The sequence below is a fragment of the Hypanus sabinus genome, chromosome 9 (assembly GCF_030144855.1).
Source record: "Hypanus sabinus isolate sHypSab1 chromosome 9, sHypSab1.hap1, whole genome shotgun sequence".
NCBI lineage: Eukaryota > Metazoa > Chordata > Chondrichthyes > Myliobatiformes > Dasyatidae > Hypanus > Hypanus sabinus.
In genome coordinates this window covers 34,722,669-34,741,751 of record NC_082714.1, presented here as the reverse complement: position 1 = coordinate 34,741,751, position 19,083 = coordinate 34,722,669, and positions in this window count along the sequence as shown.

Genomic DNA, 19,083 nt, shown 5'->3' with positions numbered 1-19,083 from the left:
GGGTTTGGATCTGAGGACTCAATTTTGGTTTGGACTGCTGTTGCTTGCTTCAATTGTTTGTGTGGTAAACCATGTATACCTGTCTGGACATGCCCCTCTGCTGACTGCTCCTGTGGCTCCTCCCACAGACCCCTGGATAAAGGTGATTGTCTCTGCTCCTCCCACAGTCATCCAGCATGGATGTGCTCCATTTTTCTGCTAATAAAAGCCTTTCAGTATTTACTCTACTTCCAGTCTTTTGGAGTTATTGATAGTGCATCAGTTTGCATGATTGTCATTTTTTTTCCTCGTGCTTTGAATGTTGGCCTTTTATTGTTCTTATTCTTTTTTTCTTTATTTGGGTTTCTTACGGCTACCTGTGAGCAAGTAAATTTTAAGATATTATAATTTATACATTCTTTGATAATAAATGAATCTTGAATCTTGAAATATGCAGACTGTTGTAGCAACATTAAATATAATATGAAGAGCAGTATTGAAAGGTTTAGTAGTTCTACTTATTGTATTGTAGGAGTGGCACATAAGCAGTGTATGTTTATATCCAAATAGTAAGTAAAACACATTCAAATAGTTCTACCTTGAGACAATATAATACTTTGTAGACCTCTGAAGTCCAGTTCCTAAGAAATCACAAAAGAATAGACAAAAAGGTTATCAGGAGTATAACATTCCTCAGGGATAGCTGTCTTCCTCCTCCAAGTAAGTCTTTTATTATTGCATAAGAAAACACACATAATATAGAAAGATAGATGGTTTGAATATACAAATCAAATGTGTAAACCATGATAGTATAATTCCTCATTAGCAATAAACAACATATGCACAAAGTACATTATATAAAATCTTAAGAACCATATGTTAAGAAGTTACCCATGTTAGAAAATAAATATGCAACATCTAAATAGGTGAATGAACAATAATGTTTGCCAACTCATCTTTCTATGGTATTGTATTGGTAGACCAATTATTTGTGAGAGACACATCCCAACCACCCTCAAGATGAGGCGAGAGGTATGCATACTCATGTGAAACATTAGTGATCAAGATTAGGGAAAGGAAAGGAACAAGGATAAGATGATCAGGGCAATCACTAATCTTCACTCTTCCAGTGTTAACTCAAGCCAAAGGGATAAGTAAAGAGGTTAAGTACAAGGCAGGTAATAGCAAAGCAGTCATACGAGAGATAACTGATGGTTGTGCAGGTCAGGTATGGGAGTTAACAGAGTCTTAGGAATGGAGCTGTTCTACAAAAAGCAGAGGTCACAAAATTTCCATCCTTTAGCCTTCAATGTCTCTACAAAAAGAACACTGTAAAAACAATAATTCTAATAGTTAGGGGAATTAGCCATTAGAAAACTGCAAAAAAAAAAAAAAAAAATTCTGCAACCCTATTTAAAATATTGCCAATCCACCTAGAAACAGTTTTTGCTGCTGTGGAAGCTAAATTTACAACAGCTGGAAAGGTCTTGGCTATTATGTCAACTAGAGCATGAAGCCAGTCAGGGACTTAGTATGAGCCTGCAATGGAAACTTGAGAAAGAAGGTGCCTTGTTCATCTGATTGTGCCAATTCAGTTACTTTTGTAATGTATGGAGGAATATTCTTTTAATTTGATTGAGCTTCTTCTAGCCCATGCTGATGAATATCAAGTCCTTCTAGAATATTCTTTATTGTATCTATCATAAATAATTTCTTAAAATTGGACTTGCATTTCTGTCTTGAGATTTGGAATATAGATTAAACATTAGATTACTCTAAGAGTCATTTCCTCTATAAACTATAGACAGTAGGTGATCCTCTGATAGCAGTATGTCTGTACAACTTTTGTCATCATAAATTTCCACCTTCCAAGTGAACCAAAGCTATTATGAGAGTGATCGCTATCAAATCAAGGCCGCACAAGCAGTTTTGCTCTAATATCTTTTTAAATCATGGAAATTGGTCAGGGCTGAATTGTTCTTTTGTCTTTCACTGTTGATGATAGCAGCATGCTACTGAATACACAACTATAATTGAAGGTTTTTCTGTGTAGTAATATTGTCTATTTAGAGGGTAATGTTATCTGCAATTTAGCATTATCAATTGGTCTCCAACCAAAACATTTTTCAACTTCTAGTCAGTCTATCTGAAATATAACATAGTTCCTTAAGGACACTAATAATTCAGAGCTCATTTTCATTATAAGACATTATCCACACCACATCACGAAGTATTCATGATTGTTTGATTAAGAGCAAATAGGAAATCTGGTAGATACAATAGTCTATTGAACCAGTATCTCTAAAAAGCTTATCGGACTCATCAGTTTCAGTTGACCAAGGAAGAAAAACATTTTCATTTTATCTTAGCTTCCGCTTCAGTGCATCTTTCTGTCTCATCTTCCCATGCAAAAACCTGGATCTAGGGCTTCAGATGACCACTTGGAACATAACCCAGAAATGTATAAAATTGTCACATTATCTTGCCATTTAACATGGAGTGGAAGAGTGGCCATAATTGGAAAAATAGAAATATCTAATGTCCTTGTATTAACTATGTTCATATACTTATTGGCTATGAAGTGAACATGCAATAAGTTATGTGTCTAATGGAGAAGTTTTCATGAAAAAATAGGTTTTCAATGTCACGTTCCCATGAGTGGGATCATTCAATGATAGAATGTGTCTCTACTTTTCTTCAAGTGTAGAGGGATTCATGTCAAATAATTCCTCTACTAGTTTATCTTCAATACTTGGACTGGAATCTTTCAGTTTTGTTAGGGTGCTATTAATCATTTCTGCAAGCAATTCTTTGCCTCCCCATGTATCTATGTGCATTTCCTCTGCAATGCAGTCAGGGTGAACAGGAAAAATCACTTTGCCAGATGCATGGATTAAGAGTTCCTGTGCATTAGTTCCCGTATGGACCTTGGTGTGATATTTAAATTATAATCATCATTGCTTGCAGATCCTCTTAATCAAATATTCTGAGTCATTAAGTTTTAGGTGTGTTGAGCCGTATGAGATAGTTTTCGTAGTAAATACGACTTTATCCACGAGAAAGCAAATAGCAAGTAAGGCAGCATTGAACAATATTAGTAAAAACACAAATTAATAGTACAATCCAGCAAAAGCAACATTTCTACTTGGCGTTTGAGTCTGTCTTACTCTGGAAATGACTATGCATTCTGGATGTTATTATTCCTGGGCAATGTCAGGTGTATAGGAATTTTTTTGTTGCTTTTCCGATTTAACCATGTTTTAACTTTTCAGTACAACTCACCCCCCACCTTCTTGTCAGACTGTAGGGGATCTGTGGTGGACCAGTATACTGGTCCAATATAAGAGCTCCACCTATTCTGGGGGTGGGGGAATCAATCCTGTTGGGATAAGTTTGATGTAATCTACATTATGGAGGCAGTTTTACCTACAGTCTTATTTCCCTGCCCGGTCTCAATTACCTCAGTATTATCATTGATAACCTGGTTTATGAGACAAGGACGTTTCCATTTAGGACAGAAACTAAGGTTGGAATAGTTTTTATGGAACTTCTTTTCAGGGACCCAGTACCCTCTTTCTGGTCTTCAGACTGTCTCATCAGGTTCTTTTTCTTGATTTATCACAAAGTCTCTCAATTCTTTGGGGAGAGTTATATCAGTAGATGGTGATGGTTGGCTTGAGTTAGTAATTAAGAGGTGTATTTATGTAGATGGAAATTGTACTTCAAGAAATCACATAATATTTTTGTGTACTATTTTCCAAATTAACATTTTGTTTACTGACAGCTATACTTCAGGGGCAAGTGTAGACTGCTTTGCCTCTAGAGTAGACCAGTTTTGACAGGCCTCCTTATTCTCTTGATTTCTTCACTCCACCATGCCACTAGATTGTGGCTGGAATGGAGTGCTGTCATCCACTTGTATGCCTGTTTGTTCTCACATGGCTTGAAAGCCTTTACCAACGATGGAAGACCATCAGTAGACATATATGCAGGCAGGAGAGCCAACATATGGGAATATGGTGATTTGAAGTGCTGTGATGGTTGCAGTCTCACTGCTAGAAGTTTTGGAGTCTAACCATGTACAAAGGTCAACTATCACAAGAATACACATAATGGATTTCTGAATAGGAGGGCTGTCTTGGGATGCCAGAAATAGGCTTACTGTATATAATCAATTTCCACACCTACATTAATATAGTCAGTTTTGTTTGTCTTATAGGAGGCGATCGTGTGACTGCTCCTTTATTATAGGACGGACGTTCTTTACTATTTGCAATGAATCTCTGACAATTACTCAACATACAAGGCCATCCCAATATAACATGGGTAATTCTGCATGAGTGGCTTGTCCGTCACCATGATGGCATCCAAATTCTTGGTGGCCTGTTCAAATCAGTGTTTTTCACTTGTGGGCAGGAGGGAGTTCATTCTAATGATTTTTTTTTAGGGCAGCATGTCAAATCTTGCCTTCACCATCAGCTTCATATTTGTATCATGTTGGAAATCCTTTGGAGTTGGGATGATTCTTAAAACATCATCCTCAGATTTTTTTGATGCTTAATTACTACTAAAACCTTAGCCTCCCTTATCATATTAAGGTCCATCCTTACAGCTTCTTTTACCTGTTTATTACCAAGTCTATTGCCATTACTCTGTAAGAGACCTGCGGTATGTCCCAGGATATGTAACACAAGTATTAATGGTCTGGTCGATAATTCATGAATGTTCTTCCACATGGACAAATGTGGAAGCAGTTTACCTCTGTGTTCTCCATCCAGTAGTTGACCAAATGGGAAGATCTTTCTTCTGTATTCCTAATATAATTAGAATCAATACATGGTTCTGTTGTATGTACTTGCTTTAGATACGTATCATTCTAGGGCTTTAGCCTCTGCAAATTGATTTGAATGATTCTGTAAAAGATCTGCTTGCAACTCGTGGTTCAAATTCGGTTTCTGATAAAAGTTCCTTTTAAAATCAGGATCAAGGATTATAGTTGAGAGTATCAATTTTTGTGGATTTTTGTTGCTGATCCATCACAGTACCATATTTCAGAATAGTTCTCTGAAAGATGCTGTGCTATGTTGTATTGGGTCATGGAGGATATGGTTCAGCATCTTCCATGACAGGTAAGGATTGAAGTCATAGCTCTCAGGAACTTATTTCCACTTTAAACTATTGTCTTGTATTTGCTATTTCCCAAATCTAGTATTTAATATTTCCCTTATTTACTATAGTGTTTTGAAGCCACAGACTCTTTTTGTATAATAATTCCTTTGACCTCCTGCAGTGGACATATTGCAATAAATACAAGTAATACCACAGTAAGACACTGTTCTAAGGCAGTAAATTTCTTTTCTGCTTGGGTGAAATTGTAGGTTTTCGCAAATAAAAATTGCAATGAATTTACCGTACACCAAACACTGCACATAAAGTGTGGTTTTAAAAAAAAACTTTATGTAATTATGTCACTATGTCAGTCTAACCTCTTAAAGTGTAACTGCAACTCAATATCAGTTGTTGTGAATTATGTACATTTTCACCAATTATGTTGCCCTACATAGACCCCGCCACCCAGAATTCACTGAAACGGACATTGTGAGCTTGTCTAGGGCTCGGAGGAGCCACCCAGCTCAGGTCCTGTGTCCCATAGGTAGAGGAACAGTAGCTGCTTCTGGCTCATCCAGAGGTGTGTTGACATGTTCATGGTCGTGTCATGATACCAGGGACATGGTCGCGGAAACCTCCAAATCTTGGTGGGCCTGTTTAAGGTGATCTACGGAAATACATTCAGGTGTACCTTTGTTATCTATGATAGAAGTCTTTTCTCCCCATTCCAATAAGTGGAATGGGCCATTGTAAAGGGACCTAAGGTGATGTTGATGTGTATCATGGTGGAAAAAACAAACAAGGAGGAATGTAGGTCAACAGGAACCCAAGAGTGCTGTAGGCCATTATGGGAGGTAGGAATAGGTGAAAAGGGATTGAATTTACTGAGGAGGGTAGAATGCTGTTGAGCAGCTGACAAGGCGGTTGTGGTGCCAGGAATGAAATTACCTTGCGCTTGTATTTGCTGTCTGTATGCCAACTCAGCTACGGACAACTGCAGGTCCTCTTGTGGCTATGGGTGTGTTGGCTCCAGTGGGGTCACATTGGGGAAAAACTAGTTTGGTATCATCAAATGCTCTGTTCATGTCCGTGTGGTGAACTGCATATACCTGTCTGGACACCCCCCCCCCACCCCCCCACCGCTGACTGCTCCTGTGGCTCCTCCCACGGACCCCGGTATAAAGGCGATTGGAGACACAGCCCCGTCCTCAGTCTCCAGGATGTAGCTTGGTGGTCAATTGCTGCTTGTTCTTTCTTCCAGCCAATAAAAGCCGACATCTCGCCTCACGTCTCTGAGAGTGATTGATGGTGCATCAGTCTGCTGTCCAGTTAAGTACATGATTGGGGATATCGGCTTTAAGTACACTACACAGGGGAAGCATAGGTTGGCAGTTCATGGAATGAAGCAGTGATAGAATTTTACCATACTTAAAAGCACCTGTAGTTTTCTGGTTATGTGGGGCAGTGGGAAATCCACAATTGTGGTTATTTTTGATGGAAGTGGTTTCACTTCTTCTGTGGAGGTGCAATGGCTGAGAAAGCTGTTGGTTGATAATCCCAACTGGCATTTAGCAGGATTAATAATCAGCTCGTGTTAGTTTAAACTTTGGAAAAGTGTGCACTGATGATACATGATCGGATTTGGATGCACTGGTGAAAAGTATGTAATTGGGGTAAACAAAAAATCTAAGTCTTTTAATACAGAGTCCATCAGCCGTTGGAAAGTCTGTGCTGCATTTTTCAGCTCAAATGGCTTGTGCAGAAACTCAGAGACCAAACGGGTTTGTCACAGCTGTTTTTGGGAATGTCCTCTGAGCACACAGACAACCGGTGTTAGCCCCTAACTAGACTGACTTTGGAAAAAAAATTAACTTTGTAGCTAAGTAAGCCAAAAAGTCTTGGATGTGTTGGACCAGATAACGATCGAGGATGGTGGCTTCGTTTAGGCATCAGTAATCACCACATGGGTGGCAACCACCATCGGACCTAGGGACCATGTGAAGGGGCAAAGCCCAGGGGCTATTCACCCAGTGTACAATGCCAAATCTTTCCATGTTGGCATCTCAGCATTCGTAATTGCCGGCTTCGTAAACAGGCATAGACTGGTGGGCCAGTTGTAGAAATGTGGTGCTCAACCCCATGTTGCGTGAGTATAGTGGAGAATGTGGGCTTAGTGAGGTTTGGGAATTTGCCCAGTAGTCAATAAATCCACATACAGTGATCCATGTACTTCAGAGTCATTGTGAGGAACTTGCTGGCGGAGCAGAGTAAAGACATAAAGACCTTGACATCCACAAGCTAGCAGTTCTTAAGATTGACTAATAGTCCTTGGGCACACAGGAAATCTGCACCAAGCAGAGGTCCAGACAGCTTTGCCAGGACAGAGTCCCATGTGTAACGTTGCCGATTGTGTCCTGTAAGTCTAGATCCTGCTGCAGCTGGTGGCCTCCAGCAAGACTTCATTACTCTTTGCCTTTTCAACAATCTTAAATCACATTTAATTCTCATTGACAATTTATATCTTATAAAACATTTCTAAATTACAAACTATATCTTAAACACAGATTTCCAAAGCACGGGTAGAATTCATATAAGCTCTATAGACATACCAACGATGTAGACAAACAAATTGTCCATCACAGAAATTATTGCAAGAGAAATGGATTCTAGTTCATCCTACGTTTCCTTCATGCTTTTTAGTGACCCTAACTCCATTCCAAATAAACCTGAACTGCTCTCTACATTTCTAGTTTCTTTGCCACTTGGGTGACTTCAGACAGACTGATATTTACTCAAAGACCCTTTTTACTCAAAAGGATTAAAAAGCTTTTGTAGACACAGATCCCACCTACCCACATACTGTGAAGCTAACTTCTGTGAGCACATAAGCCTCCCAGCTTATTAATAGATCAATTATTGATATGCTAAGTGATTTGTCTCCATCTGGTCAAGTTTTTTTGGTCTAAGCAATTTAGCCAGCTTGTCTGTTTTGAAACAAGCCAATTTAAATATCTCATTGTAGTGCACTGCACTTCTTGAGCAGCAATAAACCAGATGCAGTGACCAACAATCTGTCTGCTAGTTTGCACAACTGATCTATAGATATTCCTTTGTTTTAACTTCAGTTGATGACTGCTTGCCAGTTACATTTTAAGAAATGAAGGTTAGCTCCCATTTATGACCAGATGCTGAATAAAGAGGATATAGTTGGAAGTTTCACTTACTGCTGTTTGATCTTGACAAGTGGCAGCTGCTGTGTTTCGAAAACCAAACTTGGCAAAACATGAGGCCCCCTGGCAAAGGAAGCAAATATCCATCACAACTACATGTGATGTCACTTTCAATTAACTAAGTGCTTGTACTCCTAATTCCCTCTGTTCCATTGTTTTTCCAAGTGCCCTGCCATTCATAGTATAAACTCTATGCTGAAACAATTTACCAAAATGCATAGCCTCACTTTAATTTGCTTTGAAATACATTTGTCGTTTCTCGGCCAAATTCCTGAACTGATTAAGTTTCCCCTTGTGATTTGCAATAATGTTCTTCACTAATAATACCTTATAATTTTGTGTCATCTGCAAACTTACTGGTCAAATCTTGTATTTTTGCATCCAAATCGTTTACATACTGTATGTAACAAATAAAAAGGGTCCCATCACCGAACATGCAGCACACCACTAGTCACTCACTTCCATTCCAAGAAACAACTTTTTATCATCAACCTCTGTTTTCTACCTCCAAACCAATATTGAATCTAACCGGCTCTCCATGCATTCCATGAAACTGGCCTTGCTTAAGTTCAGTTAGACAACATTCACTGTCCTGCACTCATCTACTTTATAGATTAATTCGTCAAAGGATTTCAAAATGTACATCCTATTCCTTTACTCCTTTACAAACAAGATATTGTCATACCCAATCACATTGTAATGATCTATGGATGAAATTGAAATGAGTGAAGACAGACATCAATGAATTCAAGGACCAGTGGAAAAGGATTTAATGCATCATTAACTCTATACTACTCACTGTAAAAACTTCAGATTTATCTATTACCTTCAAATGCTGGGTTTTGCCTTTGTTGAATTTAGAAATATTCTTTAGCTTCCTACTATTGTAAATTGTTAAATTGGCTTACAACAAGTCACATCTAAACAAGACAAAACTGCAGAGCTTTGATCTGATTCATTAGTTGAAGAAAACATTTTGTGTATTGTTAAACAATAATCTCTTCCTACTATCGACTTTTATGACAGTCTGTGGAATTCTATTACAACAATATGTGCAAAAACATGATTCCTGATTCTTAGTAAATGACAAAAACAGAATACCTTATTCTGTGACGAAATGACTGCTTCAGGTTGAGAAATTTGCAGTAATTTTTGTAGAACAACTGATACAAAGATATTCTTCCCTTTCTTTCTACCCCTTTACAGTATGAACTGATCATTACATCTTCTCACTAGCATCAAACTGCTGATAGTTCAATGCAACATAAATTCTGGTCAGGTTTACAATTCCTTTAAATTGCAGCCTCTGAACTGGTGATCTACCTGCTGAAACTGTTGGTATCAGGTCTTCTTTCTTTGATAACAGTGCCTCTGTGGGCTGAGCGGTCTTACTTGTAAAGTTAAGTCCCTGTTGCCATTAAAAGATTGCAACTTTAAAGACTACATTGGATATTGCCCCCTCCTCATCTGACCTGGCAAATACGCCTCAGCTTGTTACCTTTCCATGTTAAAACAAATCACAGTTTCTGAATAAACTTTGAGAAGTCAAACAACATTTCCAGCAGTTACAACGAGGTTACACTTTTTACTTCAAAACAGCTAAGTGGGAATTCGAAAGGGATTACATGAGGAATTCACAATCTCTAGCCTGTTTTTACAGCATGTACGTTTCAGAGTCTCAAAGCCTTGATTCGGGTAGGGCTTGCTAGATTGTTACACCTTTGGTCAATTTCTTGGATTATGGACCACAAATTGTTTCTTGCACAACTGCCCAGTGTAGGTATATTTAGCCACTCCTCATGAAATTATACACGCACTGTCCTCAGCATTGTGCTTCTGCTATTTGGCATGCATCCAGTTTGTGCTTGGATTGATCAAATTCAGTTCAAGTATGTTGTCATGGGCATGTATATCCAGGATATAAATGCCTGGAAAATTAACTTTTTGAAGCAGCAGCCCAGTACATTACAAACAACACCAACATAAATTACATCAAGTTAAATTCACATAAATTATACACCCAGTACGCGATTAAAATAACAAAAGGCATAACAGCGTTACTGCAAGTTGAGAGAAATACAATCCGAGGTAAAATCAGGATTTTCCAGATCAATTCAAGAACCTAATGAGAGTGGGGAAGAAGCTGTCATTGAACAATTGCCCCTGCCATTGCCATCACCCCTCACTTTATAATTGTCACCTGTTTAATGAGAATTATAGGGTATAGCAATGTAAGTGCAGATTGTGGTAGAGTATCTTCTGAAAGCCCCTACTTCCACTGGGTGCCCAGATTTAGCTGCCAACTGCATTCTCGATGAGGGAGATCGTTGCATGTTTCACTTCAGCTGGGAGACATCCATCATTCTCCACACAGTTTCCCAAGGCCATTGTTAGCAAGGGTTAACCCAGAAGTAGCAAATCCTATGAAGTTTCTCCATTGCTTCTGCACAGTGGGCTCCAAGAAGACACTGTGAATATACAGACTTACGAGCTCACAAGGCAATGTGATGTGTGTTTGTAGTTTAGCACTAACTAAAAATAAAATTAGTTAATGTCATAAAAATGCTGCATTTATTGCTGCATAGAAAAATGATAAAAATTGTGAAATACAATTACTAAAGCACCAACCTGTCACTTTACAATTATGACCCTAAAGTAAGCCTTTGCACAGTTTAAATGTGTCTATTGTGATGAAGTATGGATCATCAGCTTCACCATAATCTAGATGCTGTGAAATCTGCTACCAAGGGTCAAAGCCTGTAATTGTATTTTCTTTGCACTAAGGTACAATATAGCAGTATTTGTCCTTGGATTCCAGAATGTATTTGGATGAGATTTTGGAAACGAAATGCAAGGTACCGCATTCCTTCTATTGCAGATTTTGACTTCAGCAGAAGTGAAGAAATGTCTACCTCAAAAATTCCCTGATGCACTTACAGTCCGGAGTGCCATCACTTGTGAATGATATAAATTTATATGTGTCCAGGCAAATTTATGTAGCTACTACCTCAATAAATTTTGGATATTGGCAGCTTTAGACAGAGAAGATAAATTCAAATTAGCAAGATTGCAGTGGAGTAAAGGGAATTACAGAAGCATGAGAGAGGAGCTGGTCAAAGGTGATTGGAAGGGGACTTTAGAAGGGATGATGGCAGAACAGCAATGGCTGGAGATTCTCAGAGAAATTGGTAATATGTAGGATAGATACAGTAGATCCCAAAGAAGAAGTATTCTAAAGGGCGGATGAGGCAACTGTGGCTGACGAGGGAAGTCAAAAACAGCATAAAAGTAAAAGAGAGGGCAAATAATATAGCAAAAAATTAATGGGAAATTAGAGGATTTGGAAGTTTTTAACAACCAGTAGAGGGCAACTAAAAAAAGCTACAAGGAAAGAAAAATTTAAATTTGAAGGTAAAACACCATAGCATAAAATAGGATACTAGAAGGTTTTTTTTCCAGAAAAAGGGAGACAAGAATATTGGAAAAGTAGTAATTACACTGGAAAAGTAGTAATGAGTCACAAAGGAATAATGGATGAACTTAATAAATATTTTGCATCAGTGTTCACTGTGGAAGACACCAACAGTATGCCAGAAATTCAAGCCTATTGCAGAATGAGTGTAGTTGCTATTACTAAGGAGAAGATACTTGGGAAGCAGAAAAGTCTGAAGGTTGATAAATCACCTGTACCAGACGGTCCATATCCATGTGTTCTGAAAGAGGTAACTGAATAGATTATGGAGGCATTAGTAGTCATCTTTCAAGAATCAGTAGATTCTGGGATGGTTCCAGAGGACTGGAAAATTACAAATGCCTTTACACTCTTTAAGACCGGGAAAAGACAAAAAGGAAATTATACATCAGCTAGCCTGACTTCAGTAGTTGGGAAGATGCTGGAGTCCACTTATAAGGACAAGGTCTCCTTGTGGGGAAATCTTGCCTGATAAGTCTGTTGGAATTCTTTGAGGAAATAACAGGCAAGGTAGACAAAGGGGAGTCAGTGAATGTTGTTTACTTGGATTTTCAGAAGGCCTTTGCAAGGTGCCACATATGAGATGCTAAACAAGACAAGAGCCCATGATATTACTAGAAAGATGCTAAGAAGGATAGCAGATTTGCTGACTGGCAAGAGGCAAAGTGTGGGAATAAATGGCACTTGCAGAGATGTTTGCTTCATCAATAGACAATGGTGAAGTTCCCAAAGATGGGAATGTGACTTGTTTTGTTTTATTGTTTTAATAGAGTAACAATGGCAAGCCAGGGAACTACAGGCCACTCAGCTTGACATCCCAATGGAAAAGTCACTGGAGGGAATCCTGAGAGCAGATCTGTCAAAATTCTACCAGTATTTGGATAGACGGAATCAGATTAGAAAGTGTTCGAATGGCTTTGCGGAATCCTATTTTGCAAATCCTTTAGAGTTCTTTGAAGAGGTAACCAAAGAGATAAATGATATCTATTTGTACTTTAGCAAGGGCTTCAATAACGTCCTGCATAGTAAGTTGATTTTGAAGGTTTCTGTCTGAATCCAGGGAGTGAGTTAGAGGGATTCAAAATTGGCTTGGAGGTAGGAAGCAAAGGCTGATAGTTGAAGATTGTTTCTTGGAATGGATGCCAGTGACTAGTGGTGTGCTGCAAGGGTTGGTGTTGGGACCCATGCTATTCATTATTTATGTAACTGATTTGGATGCAAATGCACAAGGCTTGTTCAGTAAATTTCTGGATGACAGGAAATTAGAGGTAATGTTGATAGAGAATGAGATTTTCTGAGATTAAAAGGCTACTTTGATTAGTTAGGGAAGTGGGCCAAGTAGTGGCAAATGTACTTCAATGCAAATAAATGAAAGTTGATCCATTTTAGAAAGTCAGATCAGTGTAGGACTTATACAACGAATGGCAGAGCCTAAGGGAATATAATGGAACAATGTGAATTAGGAGTACAAGTGCATAGTTGATTAAAAGGTGCATCACAAGTTAGAAAATATGGTGAAAAGGTCTTTTCGCATGCTGGCCTTCATCAGTCAGGGCAGGGAGCATAGACATTGGGTCATTAAGTAACAGTTTTGCAAGTCATTGGTAAGGTGGCACTTTGAAGTCTATGTATAGTTTTGGTCATCTTGTTATAGAAAATACGTGATTAAACTAGAAAGAGTGCAGAAAAGGATATCGTCAAGACTGGAGGGCCTAAGGTATAAGGAGGCATTTCGAAGCTAGGTCTTGGAACATGGAAGAGTAAGGGGAAAACTTACAGAAATGCTCAAAGTTACGTGAGGCATAGATGAGGTGGGTGGTAAAAGTTTTTTCCCAAAGCTAGTGGACATAGATTTGAGGTGAGAGAAGAAAAGTTTAAAAGGGACCTGAAGGGCAACAATTTCATGCCATGGTATGTGAAGTGCTTGAATAAGTTGTTGAGGCAGAAAAATTAATTTTGTTTAAGAAGTAACTGGATAGATGCATGGAGGGGTAAAGCTTAGAGGAATATGAGCCAAATCCTCCCTCTAACCTAGAAGGATGACAAACTTTAATGCTGAGGCAACATGAGGATTTCAAATTGAGGCATATGTAACCTGTAGATTTGAATGCACAGAGACATCCAGGACTGCTGCCAATTATTTTTTATGATAGTAAATGAATTGATGAGGGTTTTATAAAATATAAATATGTTGTCCCAGCAGGGACACATAGTGACTTGCAAGATTTATTGCTAATCGTGTGATGCACTGACATTTAAAAAAAGATCATAGTTCATAAAATTTTAGTCCAACTTCTGTATAGTTAGACATGCATAGTGATGTTACCTTGTGTGAAATGTGACAAGTAAACAATACCCATATTAGGGTAAATCATAATAGAGACTATCTAGTCCAATTTCCTATGGATATGTTTACAGCAGGAATTAAGTGATTTATGCATTTTGCACTTTTGCATTAAGTATTTTATATTATTTTCTACTACACTAGTGATGAAAAGACTGGTGCCATTCATATACACAAAAAAAGCTTTTAAAAGAGGCTCTTAGAAGCAAATAAATATGCAGAGATGGAAGGATATGGACCATATACAGACAGAAAGGGTTGGCATTATCAGGTTAAACAGTTTGGTACAACCCTGGGCCAAAAGAACCTATACTATGTTCTATGTAATAACACAAAGGTTCCAAAGTAGTGTTATTTCAAGGGTATAACTTCCCCCTGCATTGATAGATTTGGTAACCCACAACTCTTTGGATAAAAATATTTTTGAATAAACTGACCCAAACTGAATCTTCAGTCATCACATCTCTGGTGTACTTCCCACAAATCCCTTTAACAATCAGAGACCACAAGTGCTTCTGAAAGTAGATCAAACAAGAGTAGAGAATAAGAGAAAGAGATCTGTCAAATGAGGTGGCAACAGTTCCCCAGTTCACCTTTCTTTACTGCTCCATCCTGAGGAAGCAAGATATTGACAAGGCGCAGAGAAGTGCTGAAACATGGCACATAAAGTTCAACACAGGGAAGTATGAAACACAGAAACATAGAAATCCTCAGCACAATAGAGGCCCTTCAGCCCATAAAGCTGAGCTGAACATGTCCTTACCTAAGAAATTACCTAGGGTTATCCAGAGCCCTCTATTTTTCTAAGCTCCATCTACCTATCCAAGAGTCTCTTAAAAGACCCTATCATATCCGCCTCCACTACCATTGCTGGCAGCCCATTCCACACACTCACAACTCACTGCATAAAAAAAATACCCGTGATATCTCCTCTGTACCTACCTTCAAGGACCTTAAAACTGTGCCCTGTCGTGCTAGCCATTTCAGCCCTGGGAAAAAGCCTCTGACTGTCCACAGGATAAATGCCTCTCATCATCTTGTACATCCCTATCAGGTCACCTCTCATTCTCCTTCGCTCCAAGGAGAAAAGGCCGAGTTCACTCAACTTATTCTCATAGGGCATGCTCCCCAATCCAAGCAACATCCTTGTAAATCTCCTCTGCATCCTTTCTATGGTTTCCACATCCTTCCTGTAGTGCGGTGACCAGAACTGAGCACAGTACTCCAAGTGGGGTCTGACCAGAGTCCTATTTAGCTGCAACATGACCTCTCGGCTCTTAAACTCAATCCCACAATTGATGAAGGCCAATGCACTGTGTACCTTCTTAACCACACAGTCAACCAGAGTAGCTGCTTTGAATGTCCTATGGACTGGGACCCCAAGATCCCTCTGAACCTCCACACTGCCAAGAGTCTTACCATTAATACTATATCCTACCATCATACTTGACCTACCAAAATGAACCACCTCACACTTACTGGATTGAACTCCATCTGCCACTTCTCAGCCCAGTTTTGCATCCTATCAATGTCCTGTTGTAATTTCTGACTGCCTTTCACACTATCCACAACACCCCCAACCTTTGTGTCATCAGGAAATTTACTAACCCATCCCTCCACTTCCTCATCCAGGTCATTTATAAAAATCATGAAGAGTGAGAACAAATCCCTGAGGCACACCACTGGTCACCGACCTCCATGCAGAATATGACCTATCTACAACCACTCTTTACCTTTTATAGGCAAGCCAGTTATGGAACCACAGTGTAATGTCCCCTTGGATCCCATGCCTCCTTACTTTCTCAATAAGCCTTGCAAGGGGTACCTTATCAAATGCCTTGCTGAAATCAATATACACTACATCTACTGCTCTACCTTCATCAATGTGTTCAGTCACATCCTCAAAAAACTCAATCAGGCTCGTAAGGCACAATCTGCCTTTGGCAAAGCCATACTGACTATTCCTAATCATATTATGCCTCTCCAAATGTTTATAAATCATGCATCTCAGGATCTTCTCCATCAACTTACCAACAACTGAAGTAAGATTAATTGGTCTATAATTTCTTGTGCTATCTCTACTCCTTTTCTTAAATAAGGGAACAACTTCCGCAACCCTCCAATCCTCCAATACCTCTCCTGTCCCCATTGATGATGCAAAGATCATTCCCAGAGGCTCAGCAATCTCTTCCCTCACTTCCCACAGTAGCCTTGTGTACATCTCGTCTGGTCCTGGTGACTTATCCAACTTGATGCTTTCCAAAAGCTCCAGCACATCCTCTTTCTTAATATCTACATACTCAAGCTTCTCAGTCCACTGTAAGTCATCCCTACAATCGCCAAGATCCTTTTCCGTAGCGAATACTGAAGCAAAGTATTCATTAAGTACCTTTGCTATCTCCTCTGGTTCCATACACACTTTTCCACTGTCACACTTGATTGGTCCTATTCTCTCACGTGTTATCCCCTTGCTCTTCACATACTTATAGAATGCCTTGGGGTTTTCCTTAATCCTGTCCACCAAGGCCTTCTCATGGCCCCTTCTGGCTCTCCTAATTTCTTTCTTAAGCTCCTTCCTGCTAGCCTTATAATCTTCTAGATCTCTATCATTACCTAGTTTTTCAAACCTTTTGTAAGCTCCTCTTTTCTTCTTAACTAGATTTACAACAGCCTTTGTACACCACGGTTCCTGCACCTTACCATCCTTTCCCCTTCTCATTGGGATGTACCTATGCAGTACTCCACACAAATATCCCTGAACATTTGCCGCATTTCTTCCGTACATTTTCCTGAGAACATCTGTTCCCAATTTATGCTTCCAAGTTCCTGCCTGATAGCCTCATATTTCCCCTTACTCCAATTAAACACTTTCCCAATTTGGCTGTTCCTATTCCTCTCCAGTCCTATGGTAAAGGAGATAGAATTATGATCACTATCTCCAAAATGCTCTCCCACTGAGAGATCTGACACCTGACCAGGTTCATCTCTCAATACCAGATCAAGTACAACCTCTCCTCTTTTAGAGGCTGTCTTGTAGCCTCTCTACATATTGTGTCAAAAGCCTTCCTGAACACACCTAACAAATTCCACGCCATCTGAACCCTTTGCTCTAGGAAGATGCCAATCGATATTTGGGAAATTAAAATCTCCCACACGATAACCCTGTTATTATTACACCTTTCCAGAATCTGTCTCCCTGTCTGTTCCTCAATGTCCCTGTTACTTTTGGGATGTCTATAAATAAAAAATCCAGTACAGTTGTTGACCTCTTCCTGTTCCTAACTTCCACCCACCGAGCCTCCGTGGACAATACTCCATGAGTTCCTCCTTTTCTGCAGCCGTGACACTATCTCTGATCAATAGTGCCATGTCCCCACCTCTTAGACCTCCCTCCCTGTCCTTCCTGAAACATCTAAAGCCTGGCACATGAAGTAACCATTCCTGCACCAGAGCCATCTAAGTCTCTGTAATGGCCAGAACATCATAGCTCCAAGTACTGATCTACACTCTAAGCTCATCCGCGTTGTTCATAATACTCCTTGCATTAAAATAGACACATCTCAAACCATTGGTCTGAGCGCGTCCCTTCTCTATCACCTGCTTATCCTTCCTCTCACACTGTCTTTGAACTTTCTCTATTTGTGAGCCAACCACCTCTTCCTCTGTCCCTTCCGTTCGGTTCCACCCCCCAACAATTCTAGTTTAAACTCTCCCCTATAGTCTTGGCATACCTCCCTGCCAGGATATTGGTCACCCTCAGATTCAAGTGCAACCCATCCTTTTCGTACAGGTCACTCCTGCCTCAAAAGTGATCCCAATGATCCAGAAATCTGAATCCATTCCCCCTACTCCAATCCCTCAGCCACACCTATATCCTCCACTTCATTCTGTTCCTATACTCACTGTCACATGGTACAGGCAGTAATCCCAAAATGACTACTTTGTGATCTTCTTCTCAACATCCTTCCTAACTTCCTGTAGTCTGTTTTCAGGATGATCTCCCTTTTTCTACCCATGTTGTTGATACCAATATGTACCATGACCTCTAGCTGTTTTCCCTCCCTCTTCAGGATATCGTAGACGTGATCAGAAACATCCTAGGCCCTGGCACCTGGGAGGCAAACTTCCATCTGTGTTTCTTTCCTGTGTCTACAGAATCGCCTGTCTGACCCCCTAACTATGGAGTCCCCTGTCACTGCTGCCATCCTCTTCCCTTCCCTACCCTACTGAGCCACAAGGCCAGACTCTGTGCCAGAGGCGCAGCCTCTGTTGCTTCCTCTGGACAGGCCATCCCCCAACAGTACTCAAGCAGGAATACTTGCTCTTAAGGGGTTACAGCCACAGGGGCACTCACAAGCATCTGACTCCTGCCCTTCCTTCTCCTGACTGTTACCCACTTATCTGTCTCCCAAGGCCCTGGTGTGACTACCTGCCTATAGCTCCTATCTATCACCTCCTCACTCTCCCTGACCAGATGAAGGTCATCAAGCTGCATCTCCAATTCCCTAATGCAGTCCCTAAGGAACTGCAGCTCAACACACCTGGCACAGATGTGGCCATCCAGGACTTCCCACATCTGACACCAAGCACAGAACACCAGCCTCACACACATACTTCCTGTCTGTATTCTACACAGGCAACTTACCTCGCCTCGACCCATTATCGCTGAAGCCTTATTGAACCAAAGCCCTCCAACTCTGTCTCCCTCTACTCTGTTGCCCGCTCCTCAGTGCCTGCTCTATAAAGCTGTCTCCGTTTAAACTCTCCTCGCTGTTCTAATTGGCTGACGTCCACATGCTTGCGCAGTCATGCCTCGATCAAACAGCTTAAGAAATAACTGTTGAAGTGAAGGCAGAATTCAGGGTAAGTGGTAAGATTCTTATTGCTATAGATGAACAGAAGGATCAGTCATAGATCCTTCAACATTGCGATGCAGGTTGACAGGGTGG